General features: G+C 36.0%; 1 protein-coding gene across 23 annotated transcripts in view; it reads left to right on the top strand.

Annotated features, from left to right (window-relative positions):
• Positions 1–776: 776 nt before the first annotated feature.
• LOC127961456 (MAP kinase-activating death domain protein) overlaps positions 777–17,755 on the top strand; it is a 65,765-nt gene continuing 48,786 nt past the window's right edge. For 22 of the 23 annotated variants that reach the window (XM_052560571.1, XM_052560574.1, XM_052560562.1 and 19 more), the window contains exon 1: positions 808–1,070. The gene's annotated coding sequence lies outside the window, so the exon portion shown is untranslated. Of the gene's footprint in view, positions 1,071–17,755 lie in introns of all 23 variants that reach the window. The other variant, XM_052560570.1, reaches the window with a different exon arrangement.

Below are 17,755 nucleotides of genomic sequence, written 5' to 3'. Positions count from 1 at the left end.
AAATTCCATGAAGATATTTTGTAAAAAAATTTTTTTACCGTAAATATCTAAAACTTAACTTATTTGATTAGTAATATGCATTTCTAAAAACTTAATTTGGACAGTTTTAAAGGTGATATTCTCAATATATATATATATATATATATATATATATATATATATATATATTTTTTTTTTTTTTTTTTTTTTTTTTTTTTTTTTTTTTTTTGCACCCTCACATTTACAGTTAACCTACATTTACATTTATTGTGCTTTTATCCAAAGCTTACAGTGCTTTCAGGCCATAATTTTTTACCAGTATGTGGTTCAAGATTCTTTTTTTAAATTGACCCTTATGACTTGTTTTATTATGGCCCAGGGTAATCGGTCAGTTGTGTGTGTTTGTTATTATTATTTAGCATACTTATTGACATTTTATTTCATTTGTCGCAGACATTCAGAGTGAAATCATGAAAAAACCCAGTAATAGTTTTATTTATTTATTTATCTATTTATTTATTTTCATTTATAACTGCTATTCGTTATAAGTTATTAACCTTTCACCCTATCAGTTAATAATCTGTCCACCATTCAACACTTATTTTTTCGGTTAGGTGCATCATCCTGGTATTTAATGTGTTAATATATTATTATAATTTTTTAACCAAAGACTGTATAGGTGTGAACGCACTCCTCGCACTGTATACTTAAAAAGGTCATACAATAGTGCATAAGTATGCGATTTGAGACGAACCAATCGGAGAACCGTTTCAACTGATTCACTGAAAAGAACCGATTCAATCGAACGATTCCTTCACGATTCGGACGTCGCTGTCGTACGGTCAGTTTGTAAGCAGAGACAGGGAGAGAGGAGGAGGACGGGCAGCACTTATCTACAGGCACGATCGTCTCTGCATCACTGACTGACCCGCCGCCCCTGAACACGGATGTGCGAGCGTCGCGTCGTGCCACTGTCACATCATGTGTTGGCCATCGTCTGTAACGACGAACGCGATTTGAGACGCTGTTTCGCCGCAGCTGGGCCACAGATAGACGGCTGAAGCGAGTAGCAGTGGCGTTATCTCCTGGAGGTCAGTATCTCTTCTACTCCCATCCTCGCGTTTAACATTATACCTTATAACTGATTTATGGTGCTTATATGATGGTTTGCGCTGAAGCAGATGAACGGATGGATGAAGGTGTTTAACACGTTATAACGGTGTGGAAATGTACGCAGCTGTTTATTATATAAGCAGCTTTGACATCTAGCTCAGTGCTGCTATTTGATCCTGTTAGCTGCTTATCGTTATTTGTCACTGTATAAATGTGTGTTGGGCTGGATCTCTGCTTATAATATATGACCAAAGACTTTTAAATGTCACGAGCGCCTAATAACAAGGCTGTCGATAGGCAGAGCTCTCATCGTTAATTGATGTCCTTTAACTCAGTGCATTGGATAGGGATGGCTGATATAAACAGCAGTATAACAACCACAGACTATATACACCGTTTTCCAAAGCAAATGACCAGATGAGCCTCTTGATTTGATTCTCGTAAGAGCCCATCTGTTTGTTCTGCAGAGGTCATAGGGACACAGGTTTTGTCTCCAGAGGGTTGTAGGTCAAGATGATGATGATGTGACACAGGAAAAGCTTGGCTGTATCCTGCAGCAACATCTCTCTGAATTAGTTAAACATGAGCAGTAAACCTGTTTTTTTTGGGGGGGATGCTTGAATCATCTGTGACATCAGGCCGTTTGTATGATGACTTGGGTGGTGTTGTTTCTCTCTTGAGTGAAATGTGAGATGCTCATTGCCTTTGTCAGTTCAGCCTGTTTTTTGTCACTAAATCTGAAATGTATTATGAGCGCTAATTTGGGTGTGGAAGTTTACTGGTTGATAGTATGTGTATTTGAGATCGTTCTTCACTGTGCAAGTGTCTGTTAAATGTCAAATAATATGTTTGAAACCCTTCACATTATTAGATTTCGACTAAGGGCATAATTATATTCACAGCAATATGCTTTCATCTCTCTCTTAAATTAAAGAGTTAGATGGGGGTAAGTAGTATAAATGTCTGGATAAATTAATCTTGGAATTTATCTCCCGTGCTTTGCTGCTTTGAAAACTGTATTGATAATGAAAGATGGAAACTGTGTGAAGGAGTGATTCTTAGTTCCTTCTGTAAGCGGGGATTCATACTGGATCATGAATGAGGTTGATGGGTTAAGTGTCAGAAATTAACTTAAAAATATGAAAATTCTCAGTTCTCAACACCTGATGATATTTCAATTCCACTTATCAATTCCTGTGTGCACATATTTTTTTTAGGTGGCAAAAATGGTCTGTTAAAAAATTAATTTGTTTTTGAATCATTTATTCAAGGGATTCATTCCAAAACACTGATTCATCCAGTAATGAAACAAGTAAACCTTGAGTGAGTCATTGAATTATTCCATTTATAAATTCCAGTTGTCTAATATATTGTCTACTACATCCTCCATTAAAAAAAGTCTCAGTTTATCCAGAATTGTACTGCTCTATTTTGCAGAGAAACAGCTCTTAATCAAGTCCAGTTTTTATGTAATCAGCTGAATTTTATTCATAGTATTCAGCAGCAATTAAACGTTTTGAAGAAAGAGACACAAAATAAATATGTTTGATATCTAAATGTCTGAATCGAAATTGGGATTAAAGGTAAAGTAGGTAACTTTTGTAAAAATGTATTTTTGAAACCTGTCATTATGTCCTGACAGTAGAATATTAGACAGATAATCCGTAAAAAAATCAAGCTCCTCTGGCTCCTCCTAGTGGTCCTATTGCCATTTGCAGAAATTCATCCGCTCCCAGTAAGAAACAACCAATCAGAGCTGCGGTCCGTAACTTTTTTGTGTGTTCAAGATTTACAAAATGTATATAATAAGCAAGTACACCATGAATCCATTTTCCAAACCGTGTTTTTAGCCTGTCCTGAATCATTAGTGTACATCTATAATAAGTGTTTATATTCGGACTATTTTAGATTGCTTCGGGAGTACCGCAGCGGAGTACCGTTGTGATTCTTCATTGACATAAACAGAGAGAAGTAGCTCTGGCTACAATGTTCTTCCGCAAGGCGCAAGCAGTTCTGTTTATTAACCGCTAGAGCATCAAAAGTTACCGACTGCAGCTTTAATAAAATAAAATTGATATCCAGCCCTAATTACATTTTGTCAATTTAAAAAAAAATAGTCTTCATTTAAATAATCAGAATAATTAATAGAATAGAATTTTGAAAAATAAAACATATTTTAACTGGTGAATTTGGGAGGGGAAATCACGATTAAAGACTTAAAGGGTTAGTTCACCCAAAAATCAAAATGATTTTTGATGTCATTAATGACTCACCCTCATGTCGTTCCACACCCGTGAGACCTCCGTTCATCTTCGGAACACAGTTGAAGATATTTTAGATTTAGTCCGAGAGCTCTTAGGCCTTCCATTGAAACTGTGTGTACGGTATACTGCCCATGTCCAGAAAGGTAAGAAAAATATCAAAAGTTCCTGTGACGTGGCAATACATCTAATTTGAGGTCATCGGGACATTCTAAAACGTTTAACGTGAAAAACGCTTAACGTGGTTTATTGTACTAATACAGTGATATTAACAGACCAAACTCACTTAACATCATATTAATAAAGTATACTATCTACAAAAAAATCAGATGATCCCTGAATATGAATTTGCATTTAATAACACATAGCCTTTTCCTCCCATAGAAAATCATCATAAGGCTTAACGTATTAAACGACTTGCATTCATAATCAGGGCTCAACAGTTTTTTTTTTTTTTTACATCGTATACTTTATTAGTATAATGTTTAGTGAGTTTGGTTTCTTAAAAATCACTGTCTTAGTACATTAAGTGTTTTCTTATAACGGTTTTCTATGGCAGGAAAAGGCTTAACGTGTTATTAAACAAGTTGCATTCATTTTCAATGCTCGTCTGATTTTTTTTTATAGATAGTATACTTTATTAGTATGATTTTTAGTGAGGTTGGTCTTTTAATATCACTGTCTTTAAGTACATTAAGCCACGTTAAGCGTTTTTCGCGGTAAGTTTTAGAGTGTCCCCTGTCATCCAGCGCAGCTGCTCCCTCAAGCATCAGGTTGCGGAGCAACATCAAAAAGAACAGCTCAGACCGGTACCGGTCGACAGTTAGGAGTAGCTGAAGCCTTTGCGAAATCTGTAAAATACAGCCATGAAAGTAACAGGCATACCTGCTGAAGTCACGGACAACTTCCGCGTCAGTGCCCATACCCAGGAGAGCATGAGCAGATAACGGGCTCACACACGCTATCTGCTTGAGGAGTGCATCGACACCAATGCAAATCCACTGTCCTGGTTGGCCAGTGGTGGCGCGATAATCAGTCTAGATTTCCGCTGCTGTCCAAAGTCGCGCGCAAATAGATGTGTAATACATCATGTAAGAACTCTTTGATTTCTTAAAAAAAAACATGTATTGGAAAACGCATGTTCTTGTTGCTGTTTGGCATTTAACAATAAACGAAAATGTTTTAAAATGTTTCTCTCTGTCAGTTAAAAAAGCAACAATGTATGCTACATAACCCAAAGATAGAGCTTTGTATGCAGCAAAATCAGGATAAATTAGGTATGTAAAAATAAAAATAAAAAAACAAAACGGCGGTAATACCGCATATCGCGCTATTGAGCCACCCATAATAACTGCAGGGGAAATTTCTTAACCACGACAGCCCTAGTGAATGGGACGTCGTTGTCTTCTTGCTTTATGGCAGATCGCAGACTTATAAGTGCATTACCGTCACCTATCTTTCAAGTGGACCATTGACACTCTATCTTCAATCTCAATTATGAGTGTCAATGGTACACTTGAAAGATAGGTGACGGTAATGCACTTATAAGTCTGCGATCTGCCATAAAGCAAGAAGAAGAAGCCTCATGCCCTGCTTGAGAATGCGATCGAGAGACTTCTAACAGTTCAAACATTGCATGAATTAGAGGTAAAAAAACAACAACTATATAAATACTGTTCAGATTCTTGCACAGACTGATCGATTTTTGTCTTTTACACATCAATTTCATGAGCCGCAGGGTTTAATTTGGTTTTGTTTGTGTGTGTGTGTGTTTAGTTTTACTGTATGTTTGAGTTGTGATTCCCATCCACTTACATTATAATACTGACGGACTGCAAAAATCTCAGTTTGTGTTTTACTGAAGAAACAAAGTCACCTACATCTTGAATGCCCTTGGGGAAAGCAGATAAACATCCAATTTTCCTTTTTGGGTGAACTATCACTTTAAAGGTTTGTATTCTGAGCACCGGAAGTAAGTAACTAACATGGCTATATTTATGATTGTTAGGACAATATTAATTTAAACCTGCCAGCTCATCCTTTTGCTCACTATGTGCTCCCAGTGGTGAATGGTGCTGTGACTCTGTGCGTGCGCAAGCATGGAGTGGGCAGACTGAAGTGTCTGTGGCTTTGATCTGATTTGGCCACTGGAGAATGCTGGGTCCTGAGTTGATTGAAATGGCCTCTCCTCTCCACACTTAATCCTGATTTATGTTTATGTCAAAGATTTAATCTGTCATTGTGTTAGGTTTTCCTTCCTGACAGAATTTAGTTTGAATTGCACATGATGCACAGTGAAGTGAGCAGTGAAGCTCATTTTAGAGATTAGAAAGCAATTACACAGCCATTTCTCCTGCTAAGTGTGGTTCTGCTCTACTGTATATCCTCAGAGAGAAATGATGGAGATCTTTATCAGCAAGTTTTTGTATATTTGAGATTTCACTATTCCCATAAATATTCAGTATCAACTACCTGTGAGAAATCCAGCTCTAAGATTCTTTGAGGGTGGTTTTAGTTACCAATAGGATTGCTGTCTGTCTATTGATTGGCTGGCTGGAGAACTGCCAGAAAAGGCTTATTTTATCTCGAGCACAGCAGTAGCTTGAGGGGTGTGCTCTGAGCATGTGTGCTGCCAACGGGTGGGATGGCTTTTGGCATTCAGCCTCTCTCCTACCACATGAACAAGTCTGAGTAATGCATGGCCACTGGCTTTCACAGTTTACACTGTATTTTATCACAACTAGACCTGAAATTACAGTTAGGTAGTACATCTCAATTTTGCAAACTTATTACTAGGCATGATCATAGGCCGAAATTCCCGGGGAACAGGACCACCCCCATCTGAGTGTTGTCCCCCCTAATAATATGATTAAAAACCATGCTGTGCATTGTAAATAACAATGTTTTATACTTTAAATAATTGTGTAAGTAAGTAGTAAAACAACACAAATAGGGGAAAAATGTTAAGTTTAGAAACATTTTGAGTCTCCCCCTCCCTTGCCTCTCAGTGCTTTGGTCCAAATGCCCGCTTTCCTCTTTTACATCACCTACACACACACACACACACAGACGAGTCCGGTGAGAGAGAAGAAAGTCAATAGTTGTGGTACTCCAGCAAGTAAGGCTGTCAAGGCTATTTTATTAACTTAAACATTGAATGAAGTGATTATTTATATTAAATGCCAATATATTGCTATGTTAGCAATAATAACGTTACCTGCTTGAGGGTAAGTGTTGCCGGATTTTCATAACAAAACCCGCCCAATTGCTACAAAAAACTAGCCCAAACTATCCACGTTTTGAGTAGGTCCCCTGATTAAAATCGTATTCTGGGGGCTAAAATACACGTTATTGGGGTCGCTTCAACCTGCGGACATGAAAAACAATCCACGGCATAAGTGATAAAGAAGCCCAATTCCATGGGAAAAGGCAACACTGCGTCTGATAGTAATGTCTACAACAGACACGAGCGCTGACACGGCACGACCACAACAGCTTGAAGTTGTCTAAATCGGCATGGTCTTCCTGCTGCACAAATAGTAGTAAGCCATTCCTCTGTGTATACATATCCTTACGAGTACAATTTTAGCTGTATAAATTGTGTCACCTTCAAATATTGCTCTTGAGAAAATAATATTTTTTGTTGTCCACCCTACTGTAAGTCGAAATTTATACCCTGGGCATGACCATGCTTTTTTGTAATGCAGCTTCTTGTCAGAATTAAGCACATAACAACAAAAAAAGGGTACAAACCAGTCAATTTAGCCTGCTTGTGTTTTATGAAAACCCTGGCTCTGACTTTTTTCTTCCCATAAAATGTCAGCTTAAAAAAAAAATTACAAGTGTGGTTTCTCAAATTTTAGTCGAAGACCTTTTTCATCAAAGACATTTTACACACATCTGTGACATAAAACAACTGAAAGTAATTTACACTGTATTTCCTCTACAGAAGTACATTATAAAATGGTTTGATGATTTTGACCGTTACAGTGCATTTCAATTTTATTTTTGTTCCATATTGTTTAATCTTTAGTTTTCATTTTTAATTATATTTTAGTAATTTTGTAGGGCTTTATTTCTGTTTAGCTATATTTATATTTCAATTTTAGTTTTAGTGCTTACATGACTTCAACTTATTTTATTTCAGCTTATTTTATTTTATTTATTTCATTGGTTTACTTTTTTTTTGTATGGGGTTTTCATCTAATATTTATACTGTATTTTATTGCAGCTTTATTTCAATTAACAAAAGCATTTTTATTAGTTTTACTATCAGTATTAGTTAAACTTTGCTCAGATTTGTATGCCTGTCACAGCATGTGTAAATTAAATTAAGCCTGACAGACATATTTATTTTGAACAGAGGGTAAATAGGTCACTCTATTATGTAGGGCTGCGATTAATCAATTCAAAATAAAAGTTTAGATTTACATACTATTAGGGCTGTCGTGGTTAAGAAATTTCCCCTGCGGCTATTATGGATGGCTCAATAGCGCGATATGCGGTATTACTGCCATTTTTTTTTTTTTTTTTCATACCTAATTTATCCTGATTTTGCTGCATACAAAGCTCTATCTTTGAGTCATGTAGCATATATTGTTGCTTTTTCAACTGACAGAGAGACACGTTTTAATACATTTTTGTTTATTATTAAATGCCAAACAGCAACAAGAACATGCGTTTTCCAGTAAAATTTTTTTTAAGAAATCAAAGAGTTCTAACATGTATTACACATTTTTGAGCGCGACTTTGGACAGCAGTGGAAATCTAGACTGATTATCGCGCCACCACTGGCCCACCAGGACAGTGGATTCACGCTGGAGTCGATGCACTCCTCAAGCAGATAGCATGTGTGAGCTCGTTATCTGCTCATGCTCTTTCATGATCGTTATCTGCTCATGCTCTAAAGCGTTTTTCATGTTAAGCGTTTTAGAATGTCCCGATGACCTCAAATTATTGCCGCGTCACAGGAACCTTTTTGCAGCAAATCTTGCATATCGGCTCATCTATTCGCTGGCTCGCCCTTTTCATTGGGTTGAAAGCCGAAATGTTTCCAAACTGGCGACGTGACATTAGGTTTTGGGACCAGATCGAGCGCCTCCCATCGTTTCAGCCGGCCTATTCAAGACAAACGAAGCACCATAAAGCTACAACGGCTCACGAGAAAATTACAGTCGTAACCATATTGTATCATTAATTTATTTAACATTGAAAGCACAGTGACAAACTGAAAAAAAAACCAAGAAGGCCACAGCCTTATTAAAAAAAAAAAAAAAAAAAAACTGAACACTGCGGTTGCCGCGGTTTCTGCGGTTGCCATCTTTCCTCTGCGATTTGCTTGTCAAAAGTGCGTTATTACAATATTGCGTTTATCACGACAGCCCTACATACTATAGTATTTGACCCTGGAGCACAAAACCTAAGTCTTAAGTCACTGGGGTATATTTTTATTAATAGGCAAAAAATATTGTATGGGGCAAAATTATATTAAGTCGGGTATTGAGTATAGGGCTGTGCAAAATATCGAATGCGTTTTTCATTCGCATCTCATCAAGATGCTCCTGTAATTAGAAGTATATCTCCAGCATGTGTGTTCAGATCAGGGTTGCCAGGTTTTCACAACAAATCCTGCCCAGTTGCTTCTCAAAACTAGCCCAAGCGCATTTCCAGGAGGTTCCCCGATAAAAATAGCTTCCCGGGGTTAAAATATTTATGTTTTTTGGAAGGGTTGCCTTGGTAAAATTCACATTTTTAATTGTGTTTTTGTGGGTGAGAAACTGTACTCTCAGTGAAGATGCTGACACAGGTAGTGTGAATATGTGTGCCAAAATAAGTACATGTGCTGATGCGTCACAGATGGATGTGTAAAACAAACAAACAACCTCATATATTGTTTGCACTTTTTTTTTTATGTGTGTATTTAGATTTTGGACTGTGTTACCTTTTGTTACCTTGCCAGTAAGATGTAACAGTAAAAGTAAGATAAATGAAAGTAAAAAAGTAAAATAAAAAAATAAACCAGCTGTGAAAACCGGGGGTGCAAAACCTTAAGAGTCTTGAGAATTTAAAAAAAAGCTTCGGGGTGATGTTAAACCTATGTAACCCTGTGATATAACCTGTGGTATATATGAGGATTGTTGAAACATGAAATCACTTGCTGCTAAGTTTCTTAGAACAGAGCATCATCAAATGATAAAAGAAGTGTCATGTTTAGGTTTAGACTTTTCAGAGTTCCTCTACAGATCACTTCATCGAGATATAAATTGCTCTTCATGTTTTGTTACAGTAAACCTTTCATTATGCTGCTGTATGTGTGTTTAAATGGAGAAGTGTTTGTCTTCTAGGTGGAGGAATAGTCTTTTATTTGTTTTGTTGTCTTGAAGCACATGTTGGAGAACATGCAGCTCTTAAAGATAAGACCTTTAAATTCAAACTGTATCTCAGTTTTTTACTTTTTTCTGCACTGTGATCAAAATATGAGAGATTTCCATCAGCTAGATATTGATTTATCATTTAATTTGTATTTAATTTTAGATTTATGTAGTGATTTTAACTATATTTAAGTGTCACAATTTGTTTAAAATGTTTAATGCTAAATTAATATAAATACAAATGAATTACGAAATCACAATCGGTAAATACAGATGCCTAACTAACATAAGTAAAAGCTTAATAATAAAATTAGAACAAATTGCTCTAGCACAAATAAATAAAATCTAGTTTTCAGGAAAGTCTATCAGAAATATATATATTTTTTAAAGAATTGTAGTCTTCATTGTATAAACAAGTTTTTTTTTTTTTATTAAAGCTACAGAAGTTATTTAGTCAAGAGCAGTAAGAGACTTTACTTTGTTTTTAATTGTTTGATCAACACAGAAACAACAGCAGGTATATTAGGTTGCTGTCACTTTAGGACACTTTATGGATCCAGTATATTGCCACACATCCAGTTGTCTCCCAGCTATTTACAATCACTTAAGGCTTAAGTTAATACTTACCTAGACCAAGTCATTACCATGTCATTTTTACATATTTGTGTGAGTATTGGCCTGCCATCACACACCCCTAGTTGTGATATATACGTGCGTGGCGACAAGTTGAGACAACGAATTAAATAATGCATAATTGTATTGCTTGTCAGCATAGTAAGGGTATGCGTTAGTTTAGTTGTTAATAGCCTATTACATTTTAAATCTTGTGCTTATATGTAGATTAAACCCGTTTCTAAATATTTTGTTTGTGTGTTTTGCAAAAACGTCCCTTAAATTGCTCGATGACATCTTAACATTTTTCTCTGTATTCTTTGTAGGAATGCAACAATACCATTTTTCACAACCAATCCGATATAAACCCAGTATTAGCCAATTCCGATCCGATACCAGCGCAATTTTTTTACATTTATTTATGTTTTTTATAAAATCAATGTAGATTTTCGATACTTCTGTGGGTTGACCTTACTACTACTCTTGGTGTGTTAAACACATTCTGATAAATATAGACAACTTCATTTGAATGAAAAATAACAAATGAAAACAATATATATAATCTATGACAAAAACACTATTATAAACTAGATTAGTGGATAATTCAGCAGCAGAAGTTATTCTAGAAAAATCATGGGTGCACAATAATTTTATAAAAACAATCTGTTCAGTTGTTACATGTTGCTTTACACATTGCACATCTTTGTATTGTTGTAAAATACATTCATGAAAAACATTTTGAATTCTTGAATGCACACAGTTTGAATGTTAAAGGGAGTATGACAGACAGACGGAGCGGGGAGAAGAGTTTACGTCAACTTGACTTAAATATTCATCTATAATTCACAGTAAACTATGGAATGGCTTCAGAACCCTTGAAATATAGTGCACAAAAACATTATGGTGCTTTATAATGTTTTTGTGCCTTTTGTGGGGCTTAACAATAACACAGAATAGTATACGCACTATATCAGATTTTGATCGGTCTTACCTGACTGAAAATTCCCGTATCAGAGCCAATACAGTTACTGAGTTTCAGATTGATGCATCCCTAGTTCTTTGCAGTCATGCAGTTTAGTTGAGTTTTAACACAATGTTGGGCTCCGATGCATGAAAAACCCTAAACTTCAGTCAGATCCTTTATAGGAGATGAAAGGGTTTTCTCTGAGTGCACTTTTGTGGTTAACCCGATGCAATTGCTCATTTATGATTTGCTAAGGCAAATGTTTTTTCATTTCTGTGGAGAGAAAGAAGCAATTAGCCTTGCTCATTTTCATTTTGCTCATGCTCATTTTATTGGCCAAAGGCTGTTCATTGTCTTTCTGTGTTTATGGTGATTGGGACAGTGTATTGTCTGTTTAAAATAGCCGTCACAGCTGTGCTCATGAAAAGAGGCAGTATTGGTTTCCACAGTGACCGTGTGGAATCTCATTACCCGAGGCTGATTGTAGAGCCATGAGGCAGACACACTATGATTGACAGGGCACGAGATCATGTCACGTTTCCCATAGACACGTAAACGCATAGGTTCCCTGGAGATGACGAGGTCTGGGATTTGTTCCACGCCAAGTCTATGGGCTAGGCTTCCGTTTAATCAACCACTATAGGGAAATAACGAGAAGTATGACAACGTGCGGTAAATGGTAAAACTGTTTGTACTATAAAACAGTGTGAATAATTAAGATAATATTTTAAAATAATATGGTAAGACACACCAGTTTTTAATATCAAGCAATAAAATGAGCTGTAAAAATAGCTGGACACGTATAAGCCAGACCCATAGAATTTACAAATGCTCTTGATGGAAGAAAAAGGTGGATAAAAAAGAAAAAATGAGCCATCAATATGTTCATTTGTTTAGAAAATAGAGGTAAAATAGTACTTTTATAGTACACAAGTAGGGATATGCTGGTATCCAATTTTCCTGTTGCGATTAATTGCTGATGCTTTTGTCACGGTATATGGTATTATCACGGTATTTAAATTTAGTTTCAGAAAAATGGTCATAATACAGTATAACAGGTTAACTAACTTTTTTTCGTATAACAAAAATAACTGAACATTTAAATACAATAAAGCAATACAGAAAAATATATAAATTTAAACATTTTACACAGATTAAAGTGCAAAAGAACTATAAAGATCAATAGACATCACTTTACAATAAGATCACATTAGTTAACCTAAGTTAATGCATTAACCATCACAATGAGCAATAGCTACATTTGCTACAGAAGTTATTAATATTTGTTAAAAAATACAAGTCTTAGTTTATGTTAGCTCATTGAATAACACAGTTGCAATTTTCGATTTTAACAACGTGTTATTAAATATTGGAATACAGATTAATGAATGTTCAGAAGAATTTTTAATTGGCAGTTTGTTAACTAATGAATTAACTAATGTTAACTAATGAAGCCCTAACGTAAAGTGTGAATGAACAATAAAGAATCAAAACACTTTCAAACAATATCTAGGGCATGTGAAGTCCAGATAAATTTTTTTTTTTTTTTGAAAATAAATGGCCTATTAAGTCGAAATATTTGGCACTGTGATGAACACCCTACCAAATCCACAAATCTGAATGGCCATTTAAATACGTTTTAAAAAGTAGTGCAGCTGCTTTATTTGTGGGGTCTCTAGGGTAAAGGCTGTATTTTCTGCAGTTTAGCGCCATCTGCTGTCAGAGAGTGAATGTTATTTCATTCAGCGTGTCTCTCATGTGTTCTCCCATGTGCTTCTCATGCGCGCTTGTTTACATCAGAGCGCACACGCATCTTGCAAGCAGCATACAGTAGTGTTGTGCATTTTGAACAGTTGATGGGAATGAAAATGCATTCCAAATTCAGAATAAATTGTAATATATAATTATTCATGGTATTTAGAAGTGCCCACGATAACGATATTGTGCATATTCATTAACCCTGATATATCGCATTACCCAATACTCTCACATGTCTATTCACAAGTTCATCCATCTTCAGTAGTTTGTCTTGGCAGTGAAAGATATGTCCCAGTGCCATTTACAGGGACGTGCTTGTCACTGGCATGTAATTTTATTGTATGGTTAGATTAGTGAAAAGATTAATGTCACAATTAGCTGCAAAAAAAATACTTTAGGTCTAAGGTCTAAATGAATTTCTGAGAATTGAAACATCATTTTTCAACTGGAAATGTAATTGAGCAAGAGTATACAGTTTCAGTATTCCGCTGGGAAAGTACAAAAGTCCTGAAATAATTAAAGTATAATAACTCATGTACTTTACACCCCTGCCCCAGTGCATCCCATAGCTCCTAGAAGCTTCCGCTCCAAGTGCAAGTGATTCATGTTGGATCAGTAGTGAGAGCTATGATTTAAGAAAAGAACAGCATGGAGGTCCTGGTGTCAGATGATCCGGGTGATGCTTAGAGGAAGAAACCGAGGCGTTATTGATGTCTTAGCCACAGACCATCCATCTTCTCACCTCCCTCCCTCTCACCACCTCTTCCTCTCTGAGCTGTTGAGAGTGATGGAGGAAGAGCAGAAAATGCTACTCCAGCAGAAAGAGGAGGCTACTAATCACAGTGTGAATGCTACAGTTCATCTCACACCAGGGATTAATACATCCTTTCAGACAAGGCCAAACTTGCTGATTGGACTAGTCATTCAAAAGCAGTTTGAGTCAAGGTTCAAGATGAATATGTTTCTGGTCTTTCCAGAATTAAAATGTTCCAGAGGATCTGACTGAGTGTAATGGACTTTGAGGATAGCAGCATTTTTCTTCATGTTTTGAGGAATGTTTAATTAATTCTTATGAATTATAGGTTTGACAAGAATATTTACTGTTGCCAGCCACAATAGAGAATAGAGTCATGTTAGTTTCTTTGCACATTTGCAGAAAGGCTGATCTCATAAAACCAATCTCAAGCGCCTGCCGTGAGAGGTTTGCCATGACATGCAGCGACACCGTCTCAGTCTCAATAATTATAATGCTTTAGACAGTGTCACTAAAGTTTATAAATTGCATTTTTTCTTTTTAATTCTTGCCAGTGTTTAAACCATTCAAGGCTTGCACACTTTCCTGGAGACAGTGCGATTATGCATACTCACACAAACACACATAATGTCAGCCAGGTTCACTTTATTTTGTTTACAGTGCATATGTGCGTATGTTAACAGATTAAAGTGTTCACACTGCACACACGGTTGCGGTCTGGCAGTGCGTTTAGAAGCGGTGCGTCTGCAGCAGCGCAGAGATCGTTTCCGCACTGAGTCTATTTTTGCTGCATTCCAAGCGCTGAATTAAAGTAACAGCGCATTGTTTGCGTAAATCTGAACATGCATTGACACTAAAATTTAGTAATTATTACACCATAAGTGCATATAATAAAAGTCTACTGTGTTTCACAGCCAACACATAGGCTATGGTTTTTTGGATAGATTCAAAGGAAAAGAGCATTTTTAGATAAACAAGACAATAATTTTAAAATTCTTAAAGGGATCCCCGTGTAATAAGACATGGATAGCTTAATATAACATAAATGATGTCTCTTATTGAAATATGTAATAGAAAACCCATGAACGATGTATGTTATTTAACCTGTTAAATGTCACCCCCGTCCCGTATACGGGACGCCTACGTTGACTATACTATATTACAATCAAATTTAATCTAATCTTGACAAACTATATATCGTTGGAAAGGTCTAAGACTCCCAAATATATATTATATCAATATTTTTTGTTAAAAATGATTTAGGAAAAGTAATAGATCAATTTATGACAAGAGTGCACCCTCAGAAATCTACATTACAAAAGGAGCTTTGACCTTTGTTTAAAAATAAGACTTCCTCGTTTCCTTTTTCTCTATCACATTTTAGAAATCATCAGAAGTTATATATCACTTGAAAACATAAAATCTCAAAATTCATCCTTTAAAACCCATTTTAAAATCAGACATTGCATTACCATGTAAATGGCACATCAAAATCATGTTACAAAATGTTTTCAGTCATGAAATATAAAATTTAGGTTTGTATCATGCACATTCAAGTCTATCTTCAAAAACGTGAGTGACAGTTATCAGGTTAAAATAAGAAAATCGGCTCACAAAATCAGGCTTGCACTGTGTAAGCTTTTGTGCAACAATTACACAATTGTAAAAACAAAAATACAGTGCATGATCAAACATTTAAATGAGATAAATATATATTTTTTGAAAAATGCCCCCTCAAATGATTTTTTTTTTTTTAAATCCTCCCACAAGAGAGGGATTCGTTTCCAAAATTCATTTTCAAAAATAAAATTCAGGCCCTGAATAAATGTCTAAAAATCTTTATTGGATCATCAATATAAATAATTCTACATGATAAAAAAGAAGACTTTTAAAAGATTGGTATCGGTGAGCATATCGGCAGATACTGCTTTCTGTGATCGGATTTAAAGGGCACCTGTTATGCTTTTTAAATTTATGTTACCTTTCCTTTAATGTGTTATATAGCTGTTTGTTCATGTAAACAGTCTGCAGAGTTACAAAACACAAAGTCCTTGCCAATAGGAGTTCTCGCCAGCAGAAAACACTTGCCTGAAATGCTTTGTAGTCCTGCCATTATTTACATGACTTAGCTGCATCACCCTGTTACACATTTGCATAATGCGCCTACTGGTTTATCCACCCTCAAAGATCAGCTTGGTAAGTGATGTCGAGGATGCATTGTTTTTTTTGTTTTACTTTTTTTTTGTTTTGTTTAGACTTCCAAGACCAACAACTGAGTTATCGTAGATCTAAACTGTTTACAGCTGCTAATGAAACCTCAGGAGCTGAAATCTGTTAAATAAGGTGCGTTTTATTTTCAGGTTGACCAATCACAACAGACTGGAGCCTGCAGACCAATCAGAGTCACAGTGACTAGACGTGCCACAACAATGTAAAATATGCACAGAAATTATGTTTTTATTTTGTTTTACTTAAATCATGTAAATGTATTCCAGCAGGCGCCAGAAAAAAAATAATGAATTTCGTAAATGAGTTTAAATAGGCTTTTGAATTCTGGGCAGTTGTTTGTCAGATGGAGGGTGCAGGTGTCTGTCTGTGTGTTAGAGCACGATGGAAAACTCTCTGCAGTGCAGAGTATCCAGAAGTTCAGACATGCACTGACCCAGATTTGAACAGACACTGCAAGCAACTGCTTGTGAAAGGCTGTCTGGCTCTCACTTCATAATTCTGTTTACAGCCTTTCAAAACCGTATTTGCTTAGTTAATAGAATATACTCATCCAGAAATGTCTTGCTTGAGTAAGTTGCAGTTTGATACAGATAATAGATACATTCTTCTAATCACAAACATCTAGCAGGTTTACTGAACAGTAGTGGAATTGATAGCATCCCAGCCAATCTAGCTGGATATTATGCAAGGTGTGTTTGTCCTGTGTGAAATTTGAGCATGCTTTCATTTGTATTTACATTGAGGCATGTGCTCATGCATATGAATGCAAGCTTATGAGGAACACAAGTGGGCAATTTGTGTGGTGAGGATACAACTGGGCTCCAATCCCTTTAGCTTATCAGAATGTGTGTGTGTTTACATCTGAAGTTGAGCCTCCAGTCAAGATGTGTTAGTGGAGACTTCAGAAGCTTGGCTTGAACAGTGTACTCTGTTTGACTGTAAAGATTGCTGTCAGAAATATATCAATCATACTCCAGTGGTATGTAGCTGTAACTGAACACTATGCATCCTTTTCAGTGTTTAGTATGGACAGTACATTTATTCTTGAGTACATAAACGTGCCACTGCAAAATTACTATCAATCCAATACTCAAACAAGTAGTCAGGCACAAAATATTTTTGGAGCATTTCAAGTATTTTGAAGTACTGCTGCACCTTCTGACATATGTGACCAAAACAGCAACAACAACAACAAAATATGCCTTTCATGACACCGTGAATAGCATAAAGAATTCAATTACCTAATTACCCAAGTTTAATTACCAATACTTTGTTTCAGCTATATGAAAACTTTAATTTCAGTTTCGGCAACAAAAAACCCCTCCAAAAACACGTAACTTAAAAAGACTAATGCTGAGTACACACCAAAAGATTTTTTACATCTTATAAGATTTTCAAAATGTGATAGACCACAAACATGAGGATAAACAATCCTAGATTTAACCGTTTTGCTCCTTTAGTGTGTGGTGTGCCATGATTTGACAAACACAGCACACCACACACAAACAGATTTTCACTGGGAACACGGGAAATCTCGCAAAATCTCGCGAGACTTCAGAATAAGCATGGTGGATGATATGCAGGAAGAAATTACAATGATAGCATTTGGAATGATTTTCACAAAAAGATTCATGGGGAAAAAAAGAAAAGGGTTTGGGTGAAGTCGTGGAGACAGCGGGGACAGATCTTACATCACTCTTTAAGAACGTGATAA

The sequence above is a fragment of the Carassius gibelio genome, chromosome B7 (assembly GCF_023724105.1).
Source record: "Carassius gibelio isolate Cgi1373 ecotype wild population from Czech Republic chromosome B7, carGib1.2-hapl.c, whole genome shotgun sequence".
Lineage (NCBI taxonomy): Eukaryota > Metazoa > Chordata > Actinopteri > Cypriniformes > Cyprinidae > Carassius > Carassius gibelio.
Note: the sequence above shows the minus strand (reverse complement) of the source record. Positions and strands in the feature narration are given on the sequence as shown.